The sequence below is a fragment of the Hyla sarda genome, chromosome 6, assembly GCF_029499605.1.
Source record: "Hyla sarda isolate aHylSar1 chromosome 6, aHylSar1.hap1, whole genome shotgun sequence".
In the NCBI taxonomy this organism is placed as follows: Eukaryota; Metazoa; Chordata; class Amphibia; order Anura; family Hylidae; genus Hyla; species Hyla sarda.
Genome location: NC_079194.1, coordinates 61,275,121 through 61,299,073, shown reverse-complemented (window position 1 = coordinate 61,299,073; position 23,953 = coordinate 61,275,121). Strand labels below are relative to the sequence as shown.

General features: G+C 43.7%; 1 non-coding gene across 1 annotated transcript; it reads right to left on the bottom strand.

Moving 5' to 3' along the window:
* Nucleotides 1-12,622: 12,622 nt before the first annotated feature.
* Nucleotides 12,623-12,787, bottom strand: LOC130277832 (U11 spliceosomal RNA). Its single transcript, XR_008845597.1, has one exon. It is a non-coding gene; the product is annotated as a U11 spliceosomal RNA (small nuclear RNA).
* Between the last annotated feature and the right edge of the window lie 11,166 nt (nucleotides 12,788-23,953).

Genomic DNA, 23,953 nt, shown 5'->3' with positions numbered 1-23,953 from the left:
TGCAGTGCATGTTTACTAAAGGGTCAGCTGTTTAATCACAGATTTTACATTCTTTAAGGGTGCCCCTGCATGTGTATGGCAGCAAGTACATGGGGCACATAATTTACTGTAGGCCAGCACTTTACATGCCAGTCGTAAAACCTGGAGTAACTCTGTGAAATTTAATGGGTTGCACCAATCTGCCTCATGTGCCTAGAAGCTAAAGTAGATTGCAACTACAACTTGCATAAATGATAGCATATCTGCTTGGCCACTGGCCAAAAGTGGTTGTGGTTCCTAAAATTCAGTCAACAATCAGATAATTCCTTTGCTTTTATTTCTGTTTATCCAAATGTATCATTGGCTGCTATGGGGACCTGCACCACTCTTCCTCTATACAGGTTTTGCTCTATCTCCCAGAGTCTTAAGACTTTCAGCATGTGCCTACTATGACTCTGTAATTCCTTTCTGTGGTAGCCTTGAGACTAGTGGACTGGATTAGTTTGAGTATTTTGAAGGAATGTCAGGATTCTTTGTATAAATCTGTCCATGTGAGGAACAGTCTAGAGCAGACATTTAAAACACCAAAAAGGGTAATCCAGTGGAATTTTTTCTTTTGCCAGAAAGTTACGATTTGTAAATTCTATTTAAAAAATCTTAATCCTTCCAGTACTTAACAGTGCCTGCATACTAGATTTTTTTTTTTCTTGTCTGACCATGTCAGGAACTGTCCAGAGCAGGATAGGTTTGCTATGGGGATTTGTTCCTGCTCTAGACAGTTCCTGACATGGTCAGGTGTCAGCAGAGAGCACTAGTCAGTAAAAAAAAACTTCCTCTGTAGTATACTGCAGTTAAGCACTGGAAGGATTAAGATTTTTAAATGGAAGTAATTTACAATTGTTAAATTTCTGGTACCAGTTGATCAACCCCTTGAGTACCAAGGGTATATGTGTATGCCCTGAGTCCACTCCTTTTCTATAACTACAGGTTACACTGACCGCGCATCTTAATGGGTTTAGGCCCAGCCTCTAACTGCCAGGACCCATGGCTAATGGTGCACGTCACAGATCGTGGGGCTGCATGCTTTTAACCCTTCAGAGGCTGCATTCAAAGTTGTATAAAAATTACTCCCAGCTGCTCAGTCATGCAGATCAGGACCACCGAGGTGAAACTGCAGTGTCCCAATCAGCTAGGACACATCAGGAGGTTCCCTGACCTGCCTCCTGCACATCTGATCACCAGAAGACTGCTCCGGGCTGGAGATTCAGACAGGAGCAGTCAAGTGGCAGAATCACTGATCATTGCTATACTATTGCAAAGTATAAAAGATCCGTGTAATGCATGTTATACCCCCTAGAGGGGGCTAGAACACTGCATAAAAAGGCTAAGTGACTAAAGATGATTTAACCCTCCCCTAATAAGTTAAAATCACCTCACGTGCATGTGGCATCTGTTGTAGAAGTCTGGACAACTATATCCTAACATTGGGAGAGATTTATCAAAACCTGTGCAGGGAAGTTGCCAGAGCAATCGGATCACTGCTTTGCATTTTTCAAAAGCCTTTCTTTTAAATGAAATCAAGCTGGCTGCTATGGGCAACGGTCAACTTTTAGGATAGGTTCACACTACAGAATATGGGCAGAAAATTTCCACCCAGAGATTCAGTGCCGACTTAGTCAGCGATAGGACCACGCAGCCACTGCTATCCTTAATGGACTGCAATGTATTCTGAGTTTCCGCCTGAATGAGCAACGCCATTTTAAAGTTGAATTTCTGTTCCCAAATTCTGAAGTGTGAATTTGAACAGACCCATTCACTATACATTTTAGTAAGCTAATTTCTGCCTGCCATTACAAAGCAGAATTTCAGGCAGAAACTCTGTAGTGTGAACCTAGTCTTACTATGCACAGATTTTGTTGACTATCCCCATTGACTTGCCAAGATGTCACATGGTGGCAGCAAATTTGCAGATTTCTTTGGGGTAAGTTCCCGGCTTCTTAACCATATAGGAGATTTATCAACTTGTGCAGAGCAAAAGTGGTGCAGATGCCTGTAGCAACCAGATCGCTGCTTTCACTTTTAGAAGCCTGTGAAAAATAATAAATGCAATCTGTTTGCTATGGGCAACTGTACCCCTCTTCCTCTACACAGGGTTTAATCACCCTATAGTGCTGATCACAGATGTCTTTTCTGAACCTTGGGAAGATGGTGCTAGAAAGTAGCAGCACAGTCCTCCAACATGAGGTGTTGGGGCAATAAGACTGGCGAACTGTATAGTGAAGGACTGGTATGTCCAGTATTCTACATAAACAGGCAGAGGGCAGCAGTTTACTGTTTATTAAAAGATGCAAACCTGATGAAGTGCAGAATCCAGCCCTATGGGGAGATCAGAGATTGAACCAAAGAACTGACTTATAGTCAAAAATCCACCCAGTGTAGTTTGAAGCCAGCAATAATCAACTATAGATGGAGATTTATGAAAAATCTTAATCACTGATCAGTAAATGGTTCCTTTATGAGGAGTCAAACTGAATCCTCTGTCCACATTTGTGAAACATCGAATATCAGTGCAGATCACCATTTGAGGGTTTATCCCTTCACCTGAGTTCCAACTGTGTGCAGTGCCAGAGAGATCTCATGGCCACCAAGTTAAACTCCAAGGGGAAGTTCTGCTACCTGTACCATGAAGACAACCTGACTGATGGTCTGTCCTTTTCTTGGAGCTCCTGACTGGCCTACATGTTCCCACTGATTTTCTTAAAAACCCAAGGGTATTGAAGATGCCAGGCTGCCATCATACCATTCAAGCAGATAACTAGTGAGTCAGGGTCAATATCCAAGACTTCCTCACAGGTTTTCTTTTCTTTTGTAAGTCTTCAATATTGACTGACACCCATAAACTGGGTTAACCGCAACCTCTGCAGGCAGAATGGGGACTATCGGGATGGCTTGAAGATGTTACCTTTCTCAAGCAGACAGAAGTGTCAGATGCTAGAGCACAAAGCTTAAACCAATCTGCAGCTCACTGGTTTCTATAATTGCACAAAGTTTATCAAAACCTGTGCACCTTTTTGGTAACCGTTGAGCAACTGCAAACAATACACCAAGCAAATGGGTAAAATCTCTACTACCTCACAGCAACGTTGATTAATGTCCCCCTTGGAGTAACTTATTGCTAAATCCCCATCATTGAGCTGCTGTTGGGACTAAGAAAACAAATTATCCTAAGAAATTAACGCTTACATCCAGTGACTCACTGAAGGAGTTCCGTCTCCCCCCCCCCCCTATTTGGCTCAGACCACCATGAAGATTCATTCCAACCATGACTCCTCTCTGTAGAATCTGCTAGACAAACAACTTAGGCTCAGCACTTACACAGCACATTCTGTACCCTTAAGTGTCCCAAATAATGCCTTCTGTGGTACCATTGATAGCATGAGGGACTAGGTAAGTGGGTTGGTGGTTAGGGGAGGATTGGTGGGGTGGCTTGGCAGGTCCCCATTTGGTATATAATCTCCCCCCCCAGTAGATACATAACTTCTCCTTCATTAGGTAGAAGACCCCAGCAGGTTGATTATTTCATCCCCCCCATTAGATAGAAGTCCTCAGCAGGTAGGACCCCCCCCCCCCCATTAAGTTGATGCCCTGCGTGGGTATAGGCCGGTAGTTTATACCACCCCCGGGATGTCTCTATTAGGGTGGGTTCACACCACGATTTTGCTATACGGTTTCTGCATACAGTTTAATAAAAAAAAACAAAAAAAAAAACGTATGCAACCGTACAGAAAACAGTTTCAACAATAAAGGAGAAGTGGAAATGAATCGCACTCACCACTGTAGTATTCCCAAAAGACGATCCTTTAATGCATAGGTAGTAGCAGCATATTACAAGAGGATGGTGTCCATAGAGCGGAGACTGAGAGCAGCTGCTCTCAAGACACAGGGGCACACCGGTGGGTAGCAACTAGTTTCGGGTCAGCCGACGCTTCTTCCGGCAAGGTGTGTGCTGCCGAAAGAAGCGTCGGCTGACACGAAACTAGTTGCCACCCACCTGTGTGCCCCTGCGTCTTGAGAGCGGCTGCTCTCAGTCTCCGCTCTATGGACATCATCCTCTTGTAATATGCTGCTGCAACTACCTATGCATTAAAGGATTGTCGTTTGGGAATACTACAGTGGTGAGTGCGATTCATTTCCACTTCTCCTTTATTGTTGAAGCAAGTTTGTCTCTATACCAGCATTTGCTGGGTTGAAGCCGCACCGCCCACCTTCCCATATCACAGCAGCAGGTGCCTTAAATAGCAGTTTTTCCTCCATTTTAATTAATTTTTTTCTGGACAGAAAACTGTGGCCTACCACGTTTTTTGGCCCAGGTGAAAAACCGTATTAAACTGTATACGTTTTTTTTTGTTTTGTTTTTTTACATGGGAGTCAATGGGAAGTGTACAGAACCGTATGTGCATACGGTTCCATCTGGTTTTCACCATACTGTTTTTGACTTTGCACAGTTTTTCTTCTTGGAATTTCAATCAAATAAGTGACAATTTTTCATAATGGAGTGAAAAGTTAAAAACGTATACAGTTTTTTCTTAATAAACAGGCAAACGGACATCATTTTTCAAACCGTATAGAGATAAAAATTTGTACACACGTTTTGATACAGTTTAGTCCGGTTTTAAGGAATCTGTTTTGTTATCAAAAACCTGATACAGGAACTGTATTGCAAAAACGTGGTGTGAACCCAGCCTTAGGCAGGGTTCACACTAGGGTTTGTAACTACGGTTCCCGTATGCGGCTGGGAGGAGGGGTGGGCAGGGTTTAATCGCGGCGCCCGCGCTCAGCCGTATTCGGGAACCATAGTTAATGCATGTCTATGAGCCGACCGGAGTGAACCGCGGCCTCCGGTCGGCTGTGTTTTTGGCCGTATGCGGTTTCCCGACCGCAGGCAAAAACGTGGTAATTTTACCCCAATAGGTCCCCTCCAATGAAATGGCGTCATCATGCGCAGCCTGCAGCAGAAGCCCTGCGCTGTTGTACAGGAGCAGGGAGTCTGGATAGGACTGGAGTCTCTGCTCCAGAGACAGCAATGCATTTTAGAGTGGATTCCGCCTAAAGAATTTTCATCACAGAAACTCTGCCATGTGCATGGTGCAGCAGACTGCCATTGAAAACTATAGGATTCTGCTGAAATGGAATTTCTGAGCTGAATTTTTCTTTCAGATTCCACACTGAAATTCTGCCGTGGCAGATTGATGAATCTGGGAGAATGAATACATTTAACCCCTTAAGGACAATGGACGTACTCCTACGCCCCCGTTTCCAAGTCCTTAAGGACCGAGGACGTAGGAGTACGTGCTGTCCATTCCCGGCCCCCCGCCGCTAGCCGGAGAGGAGCCGGTGCCCGATACCTGCTGAAATCATTCAGCAGGCACCGCGGCATATCGCCCAGGGGGGGGGGGGGGGGTCATTATGCCCCCCCATGTCGGCGATGGCCGCAGATTGCTGGACAATTCAGTCCAGCGATTCCGGGTCAATCAGGTCTCCAGTGACCTGGTGACCCGGAATTACTGGCTGAACAGCCATAGCCAGCAGGGGTGAGGTGGCACTGGTGTCATCTCACGATCGCCCTGATTCGTCGGCCGGTTTCCCGGCCGATCAATCAGGGCGCCTGCTGCGGGTGTCACTCCCGCAACCCGCTCCGCCCCTCTTCCGGAGGACGTGAGCGGGTGCGGGACGTGCACCCCGGGTGCTGGGGACCCCGATCCCCGGCGTCAATGTTGGGATCGGGGCCCCAGGGGCGGCGGCGGCGGCGGCGGGACTGAACTGCACGGCGTGGATCAGCAGCAGTAGGAGGTGAGTGAAAGCCTCCTGCTGTTGCTTAGCAACAGCTCCCAGCATGCAAAAAGGGCATGCTGGGAGCTGTAGTTATGCATCAGCAGGAGGCAGACCACCACAACTCCCAGCATTCCCTTATGGGCATGCTGGGACTTATAGTTTTGCAACAGCTGGATGCACATTTTGTCTATGGAAAAGTGTACCTTCAGCTGTTGTATAACTACAACGCCCAGCTTGCACAATCAGATAAAGTGCGTGCTGGGAGTTGTAGTGGTGCATCTGCTGGTTGCATAACTACAACTCCCAGCATGCCCGTTGGCTGTCGGTGACTGCTGAGAGTTGTAGTTTTGCAACAGCTGAAGGCACACTGAGTTAAAGGGGTACTCCGGTGAAAACCTTTTTTCTTTTAAATCAACTGGTACCAGAAAGTTAAACAGATTTGTAAATTACTTCTATTAAAAAAATCTTAATCCTTCCTGTACTTATTAGCTGCTGAATACTACAGAGGAAATTATTTTCTTTTTGGAATTCTCTCTGATGACATCACGAGCACAGTGTTCTTTGCTGACGTCATAATAATAATAATAACTCTTTATTTATTGTTGTCCTTAGTGGGATTTGAACTCAAGGCCCCAGCACTGCAAGGCAGCAGTGCTAACCACTGAGCCACCATGCTGCCCTAAGCATTCATCTGCTATGCACGGTTGCTAAAAAGGACAGAGAAGTCAGCACAGAGCACTGTGTTCATGATGTCATCAGTGTTCCAAAAAGAAAGGAATTTCCTCTGTAGCATTCAGCAGCTAATAAGTACTGGAAGGATTAAGATTTTTTAATAGAAGTAATTAACAAATATGTTTAACTTTCTGTCACCAGTTGATTTAAAAGAAAAAAGGTTTTCACCGGAGTACCCCTTTAAGTAGCAAACCAGTGTGTCTCCAGCTGTTGCATAACTACAATCCCCAACATCCCCAGCCAAAGTAGTATGCCTCCAACTGTTGCATAACTACAAGACCCAGCATGCCCTTCCGCTGTCCGTACATGCTGGGGGTTGTAGCTTTTGCAACAGCTGAAGGCACACTGGTTGCAAAACACTGAGTTTGTTACCAAACTCGGTGTTTCACAACCAGTGTGCCTCCAGCTGTTGCAAAACTACAACTCCCAGCATGCACTGATAGACCGTACATGCTGGGAGTTGTAGTTTTGCAACAGCTGGATGTTTCTCCCCCACAATGTGAATGTACAGGGTACACTCACATGGGCGGAGGTTTACAGTAAGTATCCGGCTGCAAGTTTGAGCTGCGGCAAATTTTCTGCCGCAGCTCAAACTGCCAGCGAGAAACTACTGTGAACCCCCGCCCGTGTGACTGTACCCTAAAAACACTACACTACCAAAAAATGGAATAAAAAGTAAAAAACACTACATATACACATACCCCTACACAGCCCCCCTCCCCAATAAAAATGAAAAACGTCTGGTACGCCACTGTTTCCAAAACGGAGCCTCCAGCTATTGCAAAACAACTACTCCCAGTATTGCCAGATAGCCGTTGACTGTCCAGGCATGCTGGGAGTTTTGCAACAGCTGGAGGCACCCTGTTTGGGAATCACTGGCGTAGAATACCCCTATGTCCACCCCTATGCAAGTCCCTAATTTAGGCCTCAAATGCACATGGCGCTCTCACTTTGGAGCCCTGTCGTCTTTCAAGGCAACAGTTTAGGGCCACATATGGGGTATCGCTGTACTCGGGAGAAATTGTGTTACAAATTTTGGGAGGTATTTTCTGCTATTACCCTTTTTAAAAATGTTAAATTTTTGGGAAACCAAGCATTTTAGGTAAAAAAATAATTTTTTTTTTTTACATATGCAAAAGTCGTGAATCACCTGTGGGGTATTAAGGTTCACTTTACCCCTTGTTACATTCCCCGAGGGGTATAGTTTCCAAAATGGTATGCCATGTGTTTTTTGTTTTTTTTGCTGTTCTGGCACCATAGGGGCTTCCTAAATGCGGCATGCCCCCAGAGCAAAATTTGCTTTCAAAAAGCCAAATGTGACTCCTTCTCTTCTGAGACCTGTAGTGCGCCAGCAGAGCACTTTTCACCCCCCATATGGGGTGTTTTCTGAATCGGGAGAAATTGGACTTCAAATTTTGGGGGGTATTTTCTGCTATTATCCTTTTTAAAAATGTAAAATTTTTGGGAAACCAAGCATTTTAGGTAAAAAAAAATTATTATTTTTTTTACATATGCAAAAGTCGTGAATCACCTGTGGGGTATTAAGGTTCACTTTACCCCTTGTTACGTTCCCCGAGGGGTCTAGTTTCCAAAATGGTATGCCATGTGTTTTTTTTTTGCTGTCCTGGCACCATAGGGGCTTCCTAAAGGTGACATGCCCCCCAAAAACCATTTGTCGCTCCTTCCCTTCTGAGCCCTCTACTGCGCCCGCCGAACAATTAACATAGACATATGAGGTATGTGCTTACTCGAGAGAAATTGGGTTTCAAATACAAGTAAAAATTTTCTCCTTGCAAAAATTCTAAAATTGGGTCTACAAGAACATGCGAGTGTAAAAAATGAAGATTGTGAATTTTCTCCTTCACTTTGCTGCTATTCCTGTGAAACACAAAAGGGTTAATACACTTATTGAATGTCATTTTGAATACTTTGGGGGGTGTAGTTTTTATAATGGGGTCTTTTATGGGGTATTTCTAATATGAAGACCCTTCAAATCCACTTCAAACCTGAACTGGTCCATGAAAAATAGCGAGTTTGAAAATTTTGTGAAAAATTTCAAAATTGCTGCTGAACTTTGAAGCCCTCTGGTGTCTTCCAAAAGTAAAAACTCATAAATTTTATGATGCAAATATAAAGTAGACATATTGTATATGTGAACCAAAACAATTTTTATTTTGAATATCCATTTCCTTACAAGCAGAGAGCTTCAAAGTTAGAAAAATGCTAAATTTTCAAATTTTTCATCAAATTTTGGGATTTTTCACCAAGAAAGGATGCAAGTTACCATAAAATTTTACCACCAAGTTAAAGTAGAATATGTCACGAAAAAACAATCTCGGAATCAGAATGATAACTAAAAGCATTCCAGAGTTATTAATGTTTAAAGTGACAGTGGTCAGAATTAAAAAAAACGCTCTGGTCCTAAGGTGTAAAATGGCCTGGTCCTTAAGGGGTTAATAAAAAAAATCAGCTCACAAATATGCATTAGCAAATCTATACCATGTCCACATCGAAATCCATAGCAAATTCAGTCTAGTTAAAAAACATCAGTCACTGTGCAATACATTTTTGTGTACCCCAAAAAACATGATTATTTTACACCACCATTAGAATGTTTCTGCGCAAAAAAAAAAAATGGATGCACAGGGCAGTTTGAAGTACTTTTTTTTTGTTTTTGCGCCAAATGCAGAAGTAGGAGAGATGTACATTACTTCCTACCACAAAAAGCTGTGTGGCCAGAAAGTAAGGATCAGTGGTGTAAAGCTGTGGCCGTCCTGATGTTTCAAAACTTCAACTCCCAGCATGCCCGGACAGCCAACGGCTGTCCGGGCATGCTAGGAGTTGAAGTTTTGAAACATCTGGAGGGGCATCGTTTGAGACCACTGGTATAGATAGCAGGAATTGTAGACAATGTCCAGCTCACCGTGTAGTCGCCCCTTGCTCGGACTGTGCTGTGGCAGGCACACAATGCAATGTAGCATAAAACAAGAGATAATCCAGCGGAGGAATGATGCCAAAGAACTCTTCTTTATTGTTAAAAGCCAGCAAAACAGAAACAAATGTGACGCGTTTCAGGTGTCCATAGGCACCCTTAATCGTACATGTACGATTAAGGGAGCATGTGGACACCTGAAGTGCGTCACATCATTCCTTCGCTGGATTATCTCTTGTTTTATGCTACACTGGTACAGATAGTATGTAACGTAGCATAAATGACAAATACATCACCATGCTGTAATAGTTTTAACCATGAGATGGCAGTATGAGATTGATAATATAGATGCTTTCTGGGACCATTAATAGAGTAGCGTTAGAAATGGGAAGGTGTCTAACATCTGAGGATAAAGGCTTGTGCTGTCACCATTAGATGCAATGTAGCATGACTTTTAGTTTCCTGTTCTCTGTGTACTTACTATGCACCAGTTCATATTACATATTTATTCATGGTGTTCACAATAGGATTAAATGGCTTTACTACTGGTGACTTAAGAACCATTTCATCCCTGAAGTAAGTGGCATTACATCAGAGATAAAACCTGCCTCTATCAGCGTGAAGTTCTTACGTTTTACTATTGATTTACTTTCTTTTGTGCCTTTTACCTTTGAAGTACTCTTTCTAACAATAATACATGGTTGTGTCTTGTTTCTGATGATGTAAGATGGAGCTTTTTTTTTTAATTTTTTTTTAAATTTTTTATTTTTTAAAGATTTGTTCCTAAGACACGGGATGCCATATATCCAGCACTGTTCCCATCATTTTGCTTGCATGGTTTCTAAGGGAGAAAAATAGCGGAACACCTCCGACATCCAATGAAGCTTACCATTAGAGATGAGCGAACTTACAGTAAATTTGATTCGTCACGAACTTCTCGGCTCGGCAGTTGATGACTTTTCCTGCGTAAATGAGTTCAGCTTTCAGGTGCTCCCGTGGGCTGGAAAAGGTGGATACAGTCCTAGGAAAGAGTCTCCTAGGACTGTATCCACCTTTTCCAGCCCACGGGAGCACCTGAAAGCTGAACTAATTTATGCAGGATAAGTCATCAACTGCCGAGCCGAGAAGTTCGTGACGAATCAAATTTACTGTAAGTTCGCTCATCTCTACTTACCATAGGTTTTCTTGATGTTGGATTTAAATGGAATCACAGAAAGAAGTTTTCTATGACTGATAAATGGTGCCATAAGGCATCATTCAAACAAGATAGATGATTCTGGCTCCCAATAAAAAAAATATGGAATTTTAATCTTTTTGAAATAAAGTATAAGGTGAACAAGGTGAGAAAAAAAAAAAAACATAAAAAAACCCTCCTGAAACACCAACGCTTTTCGACCTGTTAACAAATCTTAAAGGGGTACTCCGGTGGAAACCCCTTTTTTTTTCTTTTTTTTTTTAAATCAACTGGTGCCAGAAAGTTAAACAGATTTGTAAATTAGAACACTTGGAAAATTATATTAACCACACATCAAGGATGAGATGTGGTTAATATCATTTTCCAAGTGTTCTCTTTTTTTTTTTATACCTCGGATTTTCGGTTGTGAGCTGCACACGTATTTCCTTTATTCTAGATTTGTAAATGACTTCTATTAAATCTATTAAATTTAATCCTTCAAGTACTTATTAGCTGCTGAATAGTACAGAGGAAATTCTTTTATTTTTGGAACACAGAGCTCTCTGCTGACATCATGAGCACAGTGCTCTCTGCTGACATCTCTGTCCATTTTAAGAACGGACCAGAGCAGCATATGTTTGCGATGGGGATTTTCTCCTACTCTGGCAGTTCTTAAAATGGACAGAGATGTCAGCAGAGAGCACTGTGCTCATGATGTCAGCAGAGAGCTCTGTGTTCCAAAAAGAAAAGAATTTCCTCTGTAGTATTCAGCAGCTAATAAGTACAGGAAGGATTAAGATTTTTTAATAGAAGTCATTTACAAATCTGTTTAACTTTCTGGCACCAGTTGATTTAAAAAAAAAGTTTTCCACCGAAGTACTCCTTTAATCATGGAAAATCTTCCCTGGCTTCCGTTTCAAGACAAATGTCTTGCTAAATACACTGGAAGGCATTACAAGGCGGTGAGCTGACCCTATTTTTTTGTATGAATAAGGCCTCCTTCACTTGTCCAGTCTTAAGAAATTCTGCGGATAGGGGATAAATGTCTGATCGTAGGTGGTCTAATCCTGAGCCCCCCGCAATCTCCCATACAGGGCCCCAACTCTGCGCTGCTATATTGCGTTTTGTACCCTGCAGGGCAGCTGGTCCAAACACTTCCCTTCCATTCATCTCTATGGTAGAGGCAGAGACACAGGTGTTTGAACCAGCTGACCTGCTGTGTGAGAAATGTCACCCACAGCAGCTCAGCCGGGCCGGGGCCCTGTATGGGAGATTGCAGGGGGTCCCAGTGGTCAGACCCCCTGTATCAGACCTTTATCCCCTATCCTGCAGATAGGGGATACATTTCTTATCACTGGACATCGTCTTTAAGGCCTTATTGTTGTGTTGGCTTGGCTTGTAGTTGGTCTCAATGCTTAATTTTGTAACAGTTGAGGGATACCCTGTAAAGCGTATTCCCTTGGACCTGTCTTGATCTCCAGAACAGGGCTCGTCTCTTACCTCGGAGGGCTCCGGCCCCCTCCTTCCAAGAACTGGTCTTGCGAGTGATGTCTGCCTCAGCCATAGTGGGCCATCACTCCCAAGACCAGTTCATCTAAACCTGATATTACATGTTAGTATGTAACACTACTATATCTCCTAGGAAGCACATCCACTCCCGTGGGGTTATGTTAGGCTCAGATCTGTCCTTTAATCTGTAGATTGAGTCACATGAAAACACATACCCCCTGTACTTCAAAAACATCTTTTTATGTACTTTTCTTACTGTGAAAATGGCTAAAACTTAAACTGATAAAAAAAACCTCATCAGTAAAGCCGACACCTTTCAGACTCAAAGTCCCTAGTCATGGCTGCAGAGTAAAGATTCTTTTATTATTGGAGCTGGAAGTCACTTGGTTTCTTAAACATCCAAGTACTGTGAGTGCCCTATTACATGGGGCGATGTGCTCTTTTACTGAGCCTATTACGAGCGTTGAAATATCTGGATTGTTTATGCAGCCATATTCTTTTTTTTTACAACAGTCACAGGCAATCCTATTAACAAAAATTATACTTCCAAAATCTCTTGATATCAATTCCACACCACCGTTACCAATGCTGGGAACAATATTGTGCTATACATAGCACAAGCCCTTTTTGAGCCATATGCTTTTTTCATGACACGGAGAGATGTTGCTGAAAATTTTTATTTTTAATTTTTTTTTTAAGGGAACCTGTTAGTAACCGACACGGAGCTTGCTGACAACTTCATCTAGACAGGGTGCGCACGTGTCAACACACCCTTAAAGGGGTACTCCGCCCCTAGACATCTTATCCCCTATCCAAAGGATAGGGGATAAGATGTCAGATCGCTGGGGACCCCCGGGATCTACCATGCAGCACCCACCTTTAGCGGCTTCCGGAACCGCTGGAGGTCCTCAGGCTGAGTCCATCTCGACCACGAGGATGGAGCATAGTGACGTCACGGCTCTGCCCCCGTGTGACATCACGCTCCGCCCCCTCAATGCAAGTCTATTGGAGGGGCGTGACAGCTGTCATGCCCCCTCCCATAGGATTGCATTGAGGGGGCGGAGCATGATGTCACACGGGGCAGAGCCGTGACGTCACTATGCTCCGTTCCCGTGATCGCCAGTAATCAGACCCGGAGCAAACACGCTCCGGGGGCTGATTCTAACGGGGTGCGTCGTGGAAGATCCTGGGGGTCCCCAGCGGCGGGACCCCCTCAATCAGGCATCTTATCCCCTATCCTTTGTATAGGAAATAAGATGTCTTAGTGCCGGAGTACCCCTTTAAACTGCTCATCAGCGGTCGATCAGAGGCCTGATCATCTCCCCCATGACACAATTGCAGGGAGCTAATTGGTTGACATAGCAGGTGAAAAAAAGTTGTTGTTTTTTTTATTTATTTTTTTATAAAATTTTAATGACCCTTTGTTACATAGTTACATAGTTAGTACGGTCGAAAAAAGACATATGTCCATCAAGTTCAACCAGGGAATTAAGGGGTAGGGGTGTGGCGCGATATTGGGGAGGGGAAGGGATGGGATTTTATATTTCTTCATAAGCATTAATGTTATTTTGTTCCATGAATGTATCTAATCCTGTTTTAAAGCTGTTAATTGTTCCTGCTGTGACCAGTTCCTGAGGTAGACTGTTCCATAAGTTCACAGTTCTCATGGTAAAGAAGGCGTGTCGCCCCTTGAGACTAAACTTTTTTTTCTCCAGACGGAGGGAGTGCCCCCTCGTCCTTTGGGGGGGTTTAACCTGGAACAGTTTTTCTCCATATTTTTTGTATGGGCCATTAATATACTTATATACGTTTATCATATCCCCCCTTAAATGTCTCTTCTCAAGACTAAACAATTGTAACTCCTTTAATCGCTCCTCATAGCTAAGATGTTCCATGGCCCATATTAGTTTAGTCGCGCGTCTCTGCACCCTTTCCAACTCCGCAGTGTCCCTTTTATGGACAGGTGCCCAAAACTGAACAGCATATTCCAGGTGAGGCCGTACCAATGCTTTATAAAGGGGGAGTATTAGGTCCCTGTCCCTTGAGTCCATGCCTCTTTTGATACATGACAATATCCTGCCGGCTTTGGAAGCAGCAGCCTGACATTGCATGCTATTCTGTAGTCTGTGATCTACAAGTACACCCAGATCCTTCTCTACCAGTGACTCTGCCAGTTTAATCCCCCCTAAGACATACGACGCATGCAGGTTATTAGTACCCAGATGCATAACTTTACATTTATCCACATTGAACCTCATTTGCCAAGTGGATGCCCAGACACTTAGTCTATCCAAGTCATCTTGTAACTTATGCACATCCTCTATAGACTGTACCGTGCTACAAAGCTTGGTGTCATCTGCAAAGATAGAAACAGAGCTGTTAATACCATCCTCTATATCATTGATAAATAAATTAAACAACAGCGGTCCCAGTACTGAACTTTGGGGTACACCACTAATAACCGGGGACCAATCAGAGTACGAATCATTGACCACCACTCTCTGGGTACGATCCATGAGCCAGTGTTCAATCCAGTTACAAACTACAATTTCCAAACCCAAAGACCTTAACTTACCTGTCAGACGTCTGTGAGGGACAGTATCAAACGCTTTGGCAAAATCCAGAAACACTATATCCACAGCCATTCCTCTATATACAGAGCCCCCCTCTATATACACAGCCCCCCTCTATATCCACAGCCATTCCTCTGTCAAGGCTTCTACTCACCTCTTCATAAAAGCAAATTAGATTGGTTTGACAACTTCTATCCTTAGTAAACCCATGCTGGCTATTACTTATAATACAATTATCCCCTATGTATTCCTGTATGTAATCCCTTATAAGTCCTTCAAACAATTTACCCACAATGCACGTTAAACTTACCGGTCTATAGTTTCCTGGGGAAGACCTAGAGCCCTTTTTGAAGATTGGTACCACATTCGCCTTGCGCCAGTCCCTTGGCACAATACCAGACACCAGAGAATCTCTAAATATCATGAACAGGGGTACAGATATTACTGAACTTACCTCTCTAAGAACTCTTGGGTGTAGTCCATCCGGCCCTGGAGATTTGCTTACATTTATATCACTTAACTTACCTTGTACCATCTCTACATTAAGCCAGTTCAGTACATTACATGATGTGTTAGCAGCACTGACCTGTCCAATGTCAGCTCCTTTTTCCCTAGTGTATACAGAACTAAAGAACCCATTCAGTAGCTCCGCCTTCTCTTGATTGCCCGTGACAACCTCCCCATTATCATTATTAAGGGGTCCTACATGCTCTGTCCTTGTTTTTTTTGCATTAATATATCTAAAAAAATATTTAGGATTAGTTTTGCTTTCTTTGGCCACCTGTCTCTCGTTTTGAATTTTTGCTGTTTTTATTAAATTTTTACAGATTTTGTTAAGCTCTTTGTACTGTTTAAATGTTATCGCTGACCCATCAGATTTGTATTTTTTTAAGGCAATTTTTTTGTTGTTTATTGCTCTTTTAACATCATGTGTCAGCCAAGTAGGATTTAGTTTTAATCGTTTATATTTGTTCCCCTTTGGTATATATTTAGATGTATAGTTATTTAGAGTTGATTTAACCCCTTAAGGACTGAGCCCTTTTTCACCTTAAGGACTCGGCCATTTTTTGCAAATCTGACCACTGTCACTTTAAACATTAATAACTCTGGAATGCTTTTAGTTATCATTCTGATTCCGAGATTTTTTTTCGTGACATATTCTACTTTAACGTAGTGGTAAAATTTTTTGGTAACTTGCATCCTTTCTAGGTGAAAAATCCCAAAATTTGATGAAAAATTTGAAAATTTTGCATTTTTCTAACTTTGAAGCTCTCTGCTTGTAAGGAAAATGGATATTCCAAATTTTTTTTTTTATTCACATATACAATATGTCTACTTTATATTTGCATCATAAAATTGATGAGTTTTTACTTTTGGAAGACACCAGAGGGCTTCAAAGTTCCGCAGCAATTTTCCAATTTTTCACAAAATTTTGAAACTCGCTTTTTTTCAGGGACCAGTTCAGGTTTGAAGTGGATTTGAAGGGTCTTCATATTAGAAATACCCCAGAAATGACCCCATTATAAAAACTGCACCCCCAAGTATTCAAAATGACATTCAGTAAGTGTTTTAACCCTTTACGGGTTTCACAGGAATAGCAGCAAAGTGAAGGAGAAAATTCACAATCTTCATTTTTTACACTCGCATGTTCTTGTAGACCCAATTTTTGAATTTTTGCAAGGGGTAAAAATGAGAAAATTTTTACTTGTATTTGAAACCCAATTTCTCTCGAGTAAGCACATACCTCATATGTCTATGTAAAGTGTTCGGCGGGCGCAGTAGAGGGCTCAGAAGGGAAGGAGCGTCAAATGGTTTTTGGGGGGCATGTCACCTTTAGGAAGCCCCTATGGTGCCAGAACAGCAAAAAAAAACACATGGCATACCATTTTGGAAACTAGACCCCTCGGGGAACGTAAGAAGGGGTAATGTGAACCTTAATACCCCACAGGTGATTCACGACTTTTGCATATGTAAAAAAAAAAAAAATTTTTTTTACCTAAAATGCTTGGTTTCCCTAAAGTTTTACATTTTTAAAAAGGGTAATAGCAGAAAATACCCCCCAAAATTTGAAGCCCAATTTCTCCCGATTCAGAAAACACCACATATGGGGGTGAAAAGTGCTCTGCTGGCGCACTACAGGTCTCAGAAGAGAAGGAGTCACATTTGGCTTTTTTGAAGGAAATTTTGCTCTGGGGGCATGCCGCATTTAGGAAGCTCCTATGGTGCCAGGACAGCAAAAAAAAACCACATGGCATACCATTTTGGAAACTAGACCCCTCGGGGAACGTAACAAGGGGTAAAGTGAACCTTAATACCCTACAGGTGTTTCACGACTTTTGCATATGTAAAAAAAAATAAAAAAATTTACCTAAAATGCTTGGTTTCCCAAAAAATTTTCATTTATACAAAGGGTTAAAGCAGAAAATACCCCCCCCAAAATTTGAAGCCCAATTTGTCCCGATTCAGAAAACACCCCATATGGGGGTGAAAAGTGCTCTGTTGGCGCACTACAGGTCTCAGAAGAGAAGGAGTCACATTTGGCTTTTTGAAAGCAAATTTTGCTCTGGGGGCATGCCACATTTAGGAAGCCCCTATGGTGCCAGGACAGCAAAAAAAAACCCACATGGCATACCATTTTGGAAACTAGAGCCCTCGGGGAATGTAACAAGGGGTTAAGTGAACCTTAATACCCCACAGGCGTTTCAAGACTATTGCATATGTAAAAAAAAAAAAAAAAAAATTTTTTTTTTTACCTAAAATGCTTCTTTTCCCAAAAACTTTACATTTTTAAAAGGGTAAAAGCAGAAAATACCCCCCAAAATTTGAAGCCCAATTTCTCCCGAGTACGGCGATACCCCATATGTGACCCTTAACTGTTGCCTTGAAATACGACAGGGCTCCAAAGTGAGAGCGCCATGCGCATTTGAGGCCTAAATTAGGGATTGCATAGGGGTGGACATTGGGAATCACTGGCGTAGAATACCCCTAACAGGGTGCCTCCAGCTGTTGAAAAACTCCCAGCATGCCTGGACAGTCAACGGCTGTCCGACAATACTGGGAGTTGTTGTTTTGCAACAGCTGGAGGCTCCGTTTTGGAAACTGTGGCGTACCAGACGTTTTTCATTTTTATTGGGGAGGGGAGGGGGGCTGTGTAGGGGTATGTGTATATGTAGTGTTTTTTACTTTTTATTTTATTTTTTGTGGTAGTGTAGTGTAGTGTTTTTAGGGTACAGTCGCACGGGCGGGGGTTCACAGTAGTTTCTCGCTGGCAGTTTGAGCTGTTGCAGAAAATTTGCTGCAGCTCAAACTTGCAGCCCGATACTTACTGTAAGCCTCCGCCCATGTGAGTGTACCCTGTACATTTACATTGGGGGGGACATCCAGCTGTTGCAAAACTACAACTCCCAGCATGCGCTGACAGACTGTACATGCTGAGAGTTTTAGTTTTGCAACAGCTGTAGGCACACTGGTTATGTATCACGGAGTTTGTGACCTTACTCAGTGTTTCAAAACCAGTGTGCCTCCAGCTGTTGCAAAACTACAACTCCCAGCATGTACGGTGCATGGTGTAAGGTGACTGCTGGGAGTTGTAGTTTGCAACAGCTGGAGGCACACCGGTCGTGAAACACTGAGTTAGGTAAAAAAAAAAACTCTAAGTTTCACAACCAGTGTGCCTTCAGCTGTTGCAAAACTACAACTCTCAGCAGTCACCGACAGCCAACGGGCATGCTGGGAGTTGTAGTTATGCAACCAGCAGATGCACCACTACAACTCCCAGCATGCACTTTAGCTGTTTGTGCAAGCTGGGAGTTGTAGTTATACAACAGCTGAAGGTACACTTTTCCATAGAAAAAATGTGCCTCCAGCTGTTGCAAAACCATAAGTCCCAGCATGCCCATAAGGGAATGCTGGGAGTTGTGGTGGTCTGCCTCCTGCTGTTGCATAACTACAGCTCCCAGCATGCCCTTTTTGCATGCTGGGAGCTGTTGCTAAGCAACAGCAGGAGGCTGTAACTCACCTCCTGCTGCTGCTCCATCACAGGACTGTCCCTCGCCGCCGCCGTCGCTCCTGGGACCCCGATCCCAACACTGGAGACCCGATTGACCCGGAATCGACGCAGATCGCTGGACTGAATTGTCCAGCGATCTGCGGCGATCGCCGACATGGGGGGGCATAATGACCCCCCTGGGCGATATGCCGGGATGCCTGCTGAACGATTTCAGCAGGCATCCGGCTCCGGTCCCCAACCGGCTAGCGGTGGGGACCGGAATTCCCACGGGCGTATGGATACGCCCTGCGTCCTTAAGGACTCGGGATGCAGGGCGTATCCATACGCCCTGCGTCCTTAAGAGGTTAAAGATGTCCCATTTACCTTCTGTATCAGTATTTGACAACACCTCCCCCAGTCTATGTCCTGTAGTGCAGCCCTCAGCCCAGGGAAGTTTGCCTTTTTAAAGTTATATGTTTTTGCTTTCCCTGTCAGTCTTTGTTTTCTACATTTTAAGTAAGTCAAAAGTAACTATATTGTGGTCGCTATTACCAAGGTTTTCCCTCACAGTTACATTACCAACCAGCTCTGCGTTGTTGGAAATGATCAGATCCAACAAGGCATCACTTCTTGTTGGGTCCTCCACAAACTGGCCCATAAAATTATCCTGCAATAAATTTAGGAATTGTCGCCCCTTTGTAGTTTTAGCCAACCCCGGACCCCAATCTATATCTGGATAGTTAAAATCTCCCATTATTACCACTGTACCTGCCCGGGCGGTTGTTTATGAAGCCGAACTTCTATCTCTTCAGTGATATTAGGGGGTCTGTAGATTACCCTAAATATTATTTTTTCAGTATTTCCCTCCTTTTGTAATTCTACCCACAGTGATTCCACATCCTCAGAATCATCACACACTATGGCATCGTTCACACTGACTTTCATACCACTTCTTACATACAGACAGACTCCACCACCTTTTCTGTTTATTCTATCCTTGCGAAACAATGTAAACCCCTGCAGATTGACAGCCCAGTCATGCGAGGAGTCCAGCCATGTCTCAGTGACCCCAACTATATCAATATGTTCCTCCAGTATCAAGGCCTCAAGCTCCCCCATTTTATTTGCTAGGCTTCTGGCATTTGTGAACATACACTTTACATTTCCATCCTTTATGTTATTGGGGTTAATGGGATTCAAGGGTGTAAGTTTTTTATTTTCCTATGAAGCCTATTCCTATTAACTATTCTAACCCCTCCCTCCGCTCCACCCGCAGGTACATTTATATTTCCCACCTCTCTATCTACACTATCTTCCCCCTCTTTGCTGTAGGTTCCCTCCCCCCAAGTCCCTAGTTTAAACACTCCTCCACCCTTCTAGCCATCTTCTCCCCAAGCACAGCTGCACCCTCCCCATTGAGGTGTAGCCCGTCCCTACGGTAGAGCCGGTAACCGACAGCGAAGTCAGCCCAGTTCTCCATGAACCCAAACCCTTCCTTCCTACACCAGCTTCTGAGCCACTTGTTTACCTCCCTGATCTCCCGCTGCCTCTCTGGTGTGGCTCGTGGTACTGGTAGTATTTCAGAAAATACTACCTTGGAGGTCCTTGCCTTAAGCTTGCGGCCTAAGTCCCTGAAATCATTTTTAAGGACACTCCACCTACCTCTTACTTTGTCATTGGTGCCAATATGTACCATGACTGCTGGGTCCTCTCCAGCCCCGCCCAGCAACCTGTCAACCCGATCCGCGATGTGCCGAACTTGTGCGCCAGGCAGACAACACACTGTTCGGCGATCCCGGTCTTTGTGACAGATTGACCTGTCTGTTCCCCTAATAATTGAGTCCCCCACCACTAGTACCTGTCTGGCCTGCCCTGTACTCCTCCCTCCCTCCTTACTGGAGCAGACACCCCCCTGGCCGTCAGAGGCGGTATCCTGCTGCAGTTCTGCTAGCTCTGTAATGGCATCCCCCTCATCTGCCAAGCGGGCAAACTTGTTGGGGTGTGCCAGTTCAGGACTAGCCTCCCTGACACTTTTTCCCCTACCCCCCCTCTTTCTAACTGTAACCCAGCTAACTGCCTGACTGTCCCGCAACTCCGTCCCACTGTCCTCCCCCACCTCTAATCCCGAGAGTGCCTGCTCAGTGAGCACGAGACTCCTCTCCATGTTATTAATGCTTCTCATTGTTGCCAGTCGCCCCTCTAGATGCAGGATCTGGGCTTCCAAACGGACAACTAGCACACATCTCGCACAACAATATGCACCCTCAAACTGTTGTTCAAGGATTGCATACATTGAACAGGATGTACATTGGACTGCATTTTCCAATATGGAGGCCATCTAGTTATGGGGATTTCACAAATGTATAGGCAAAAACAGACAGTCAAAATTACACTTAAAATTTTTTGTAGACCTTGTGGGTTCAGAAATTAACACTCACAGCAATCTCAACCTCCTGCTTTCAAACTCCTGTTTTTGTAACTCCTCTTTCACGCCCCCTCTTACAAAGCAACACTCAGAAGAGCAAGCTCTCAATAAGAGTCCCAAGCTAAGATTTATACACCTGTGCCCAATCTACTCCTCCTCCCCCCAAAATATGAATGTAGGCTATAGGCAGTCGCACCCACTCCACAGATTCACTCCGCACAACAGATAATCACAGTTTTTGTAACTCCTCTTTCACGCCCCCTCTTACACAGCAACACTCAGAAGAGCAAGCTCCCATTTTGTTCCTATTTTTTAAATAAAATAAGTGTAAACTCCCCCCCCCCCCAAAAAAAAAAAAATAATATATATACACTTGGTATGGCCAATGGCAGGAAAATGTAACATTATCATTCATGTAAACTTGCCATATGAAGGGGCCCTCTGTGTTTGCAAACGTAATATTTCTTCTTAGCCAATAAGGGTATTGTGTTTGACGCAGAAATGTTCAACTTCACATAAGCAATGTTCCCCCTAAAGGAATATAAATGTATTTTGATTTTAGAATGGATAGTTTGATGACAAATATTCTTGGGAAAAAAAATAAAATAAAAAAAAAATATATATATATATACATATATATATATATATATATATATATATATATATATATATGTATATATACTTCCCCTTTTAAAAACATAATTTTTTAATACTCAACCGTACTAATGCAATTATAGAAATAGAAGTGTATGACACATCATATTATCTCAGGAAGTGATACATTATCAGTATAACACTCTGCCCACCCACCATGTTCACATATAGGAAAAGCAGAAATATTAACCTTTATCAGGATCATTTCTGCCATTGGTAACCAACCACAAAATGTCCACAAACCATTTAAAATATAGCTTAAATAGATACATATATATACAACCGGAACATAACATATCACACTCACCCACCTAAAGCCACAATACACTAAGTTCCCTTTCACATGTTATTTTTCGACTGTGTAACATATACATGGGGGATATTGGCAGAAAATAAGTATGGCAATATAAAAAAATAAGTATTTTTTGCAGTACCCTTATAAAAAAAAAAAAACACAAAAAGGTCAGCTTTAAAGGGACACTTCATGGAGTGGGTAATATTGCTGGATCTCCAAACTTCTGTGGTGTCACCCCCATTAGAGATGGCCATTGTACATATAGACTACACCACTAGTTCTTTGGATATTAGAAAATAATGGACCTCTAGTTAATTAGTTACTGTGCTTTTTTTTATTAGGTGATATCCAAGAGATCTTCAGGATTCTTTATGTCTAATGATTATTTTATTCATTGATACGGCATCACCATTGGTTCCTGTCCCCACTGGGGCACACAATATAAATTCCAAATTACCGTATTTTTCGCTGTATTTTCTTCCCTAAAACTGGGGGGGAAAAGTTGGTGCGTCTTATACGGCGAATACACCCCTTAACCCTTCAGACGCGGCGATCAAAGCTGACCGCTGCGTCTGAAGGGAAAGTGACACTAACCCGGCTGTTCAGTCGGGCTGTTCGGGACTGCCGCGATTTCACCGCGGCGGTCCCGAACAGCCCGACTGAATAGCCGGGTTAGTGCTTACAGGACACCGGGAGGGACCTTACCTGCCTCCTCAGTGTCTTCTCCGTTCAGGGATCCCCTGTATGGCCGGCGCTCTGCTTCCATGTCATCACGTCGTCGCGTACGTGCGTCGGCGTGCGTAACGACGTGATGGTGGCAACGGAGAGCGAGGATACCCGGCCGGCAGCAGAGACGTTCCGGAGTGACGGGGACACGGCGACAGCGATGCAGCGACATCCAGGGCAGCGGTGACACATGAGTATTACCTCCTATGCAGGGCCGTTTGAAGGAATTTGGGGGCCCCAAGCAAAATGGACATGGAGGCCCCCCCCCCTTTGATGTTGACGCACGTCACATTCTAGGGCCGGCTTCGGGACATAGTAACGCCGGCCCTTGAATTCTGGGAGCGCAACGTGAGCGAACGTCAATACGACGCACATTAGGTGCAGCAGTGTTCCCCCCACATTAGGTGCAGCAGAGTTCCCCCACATTAGGTAGGCAGTGTTCCCCGCACATTAGGTAGGCAGTGTTCCCCCCACATTAGGTGCAGCAGTGTTCCCTACCCATACCCCCTGTCCAGACCCCCCCCCCCCCGGGCCATTTCTTTGGGTGGGGGTTTGACTGCTGAGACCCCCACCGATCACCTCGGTTAAAGTGGTTCTCCAGCTGTTGGAAAGTTAAAACTCCCATCATTCTGGAGAGCCTCTGGCAATGGGAGTTGTAGTTTTGTAACAGCTGAAGAGACACAGATTGGACACAGTTTTACCCATCATCACTGCAGAACTTACAAGTGACTACAGCTCTGATGGGACAGTCAGGAGAATACACAATGATATCAGTGACCTGAGTGACGTCTTCTGACTTGAGTGATATCTTCTCTGTTATCTTTTCTTCTTCATCTGGTCCAGAGACCAGGTCTTCCTCCAGCTCCATCTTCTCTGCAGAGTCTGACATCCAGACATCATTGGCTCCTCACTGTCAGCAGATCCTCATCCTCTGCATGAAGACAGTAATCATTATAACCTTGCCAGAAAGTGTACTCTAAATAATATACTGCCCCACACTGTACCCTGAATATAATGCTGCCACACACTGTACCCTGAATATAATACTGCCACACACTGTACCCTGAATATAATGCTGCCTCACACTGTACCTTGAATATAATACTGCCACACACTGTACCCTGAATATAATGC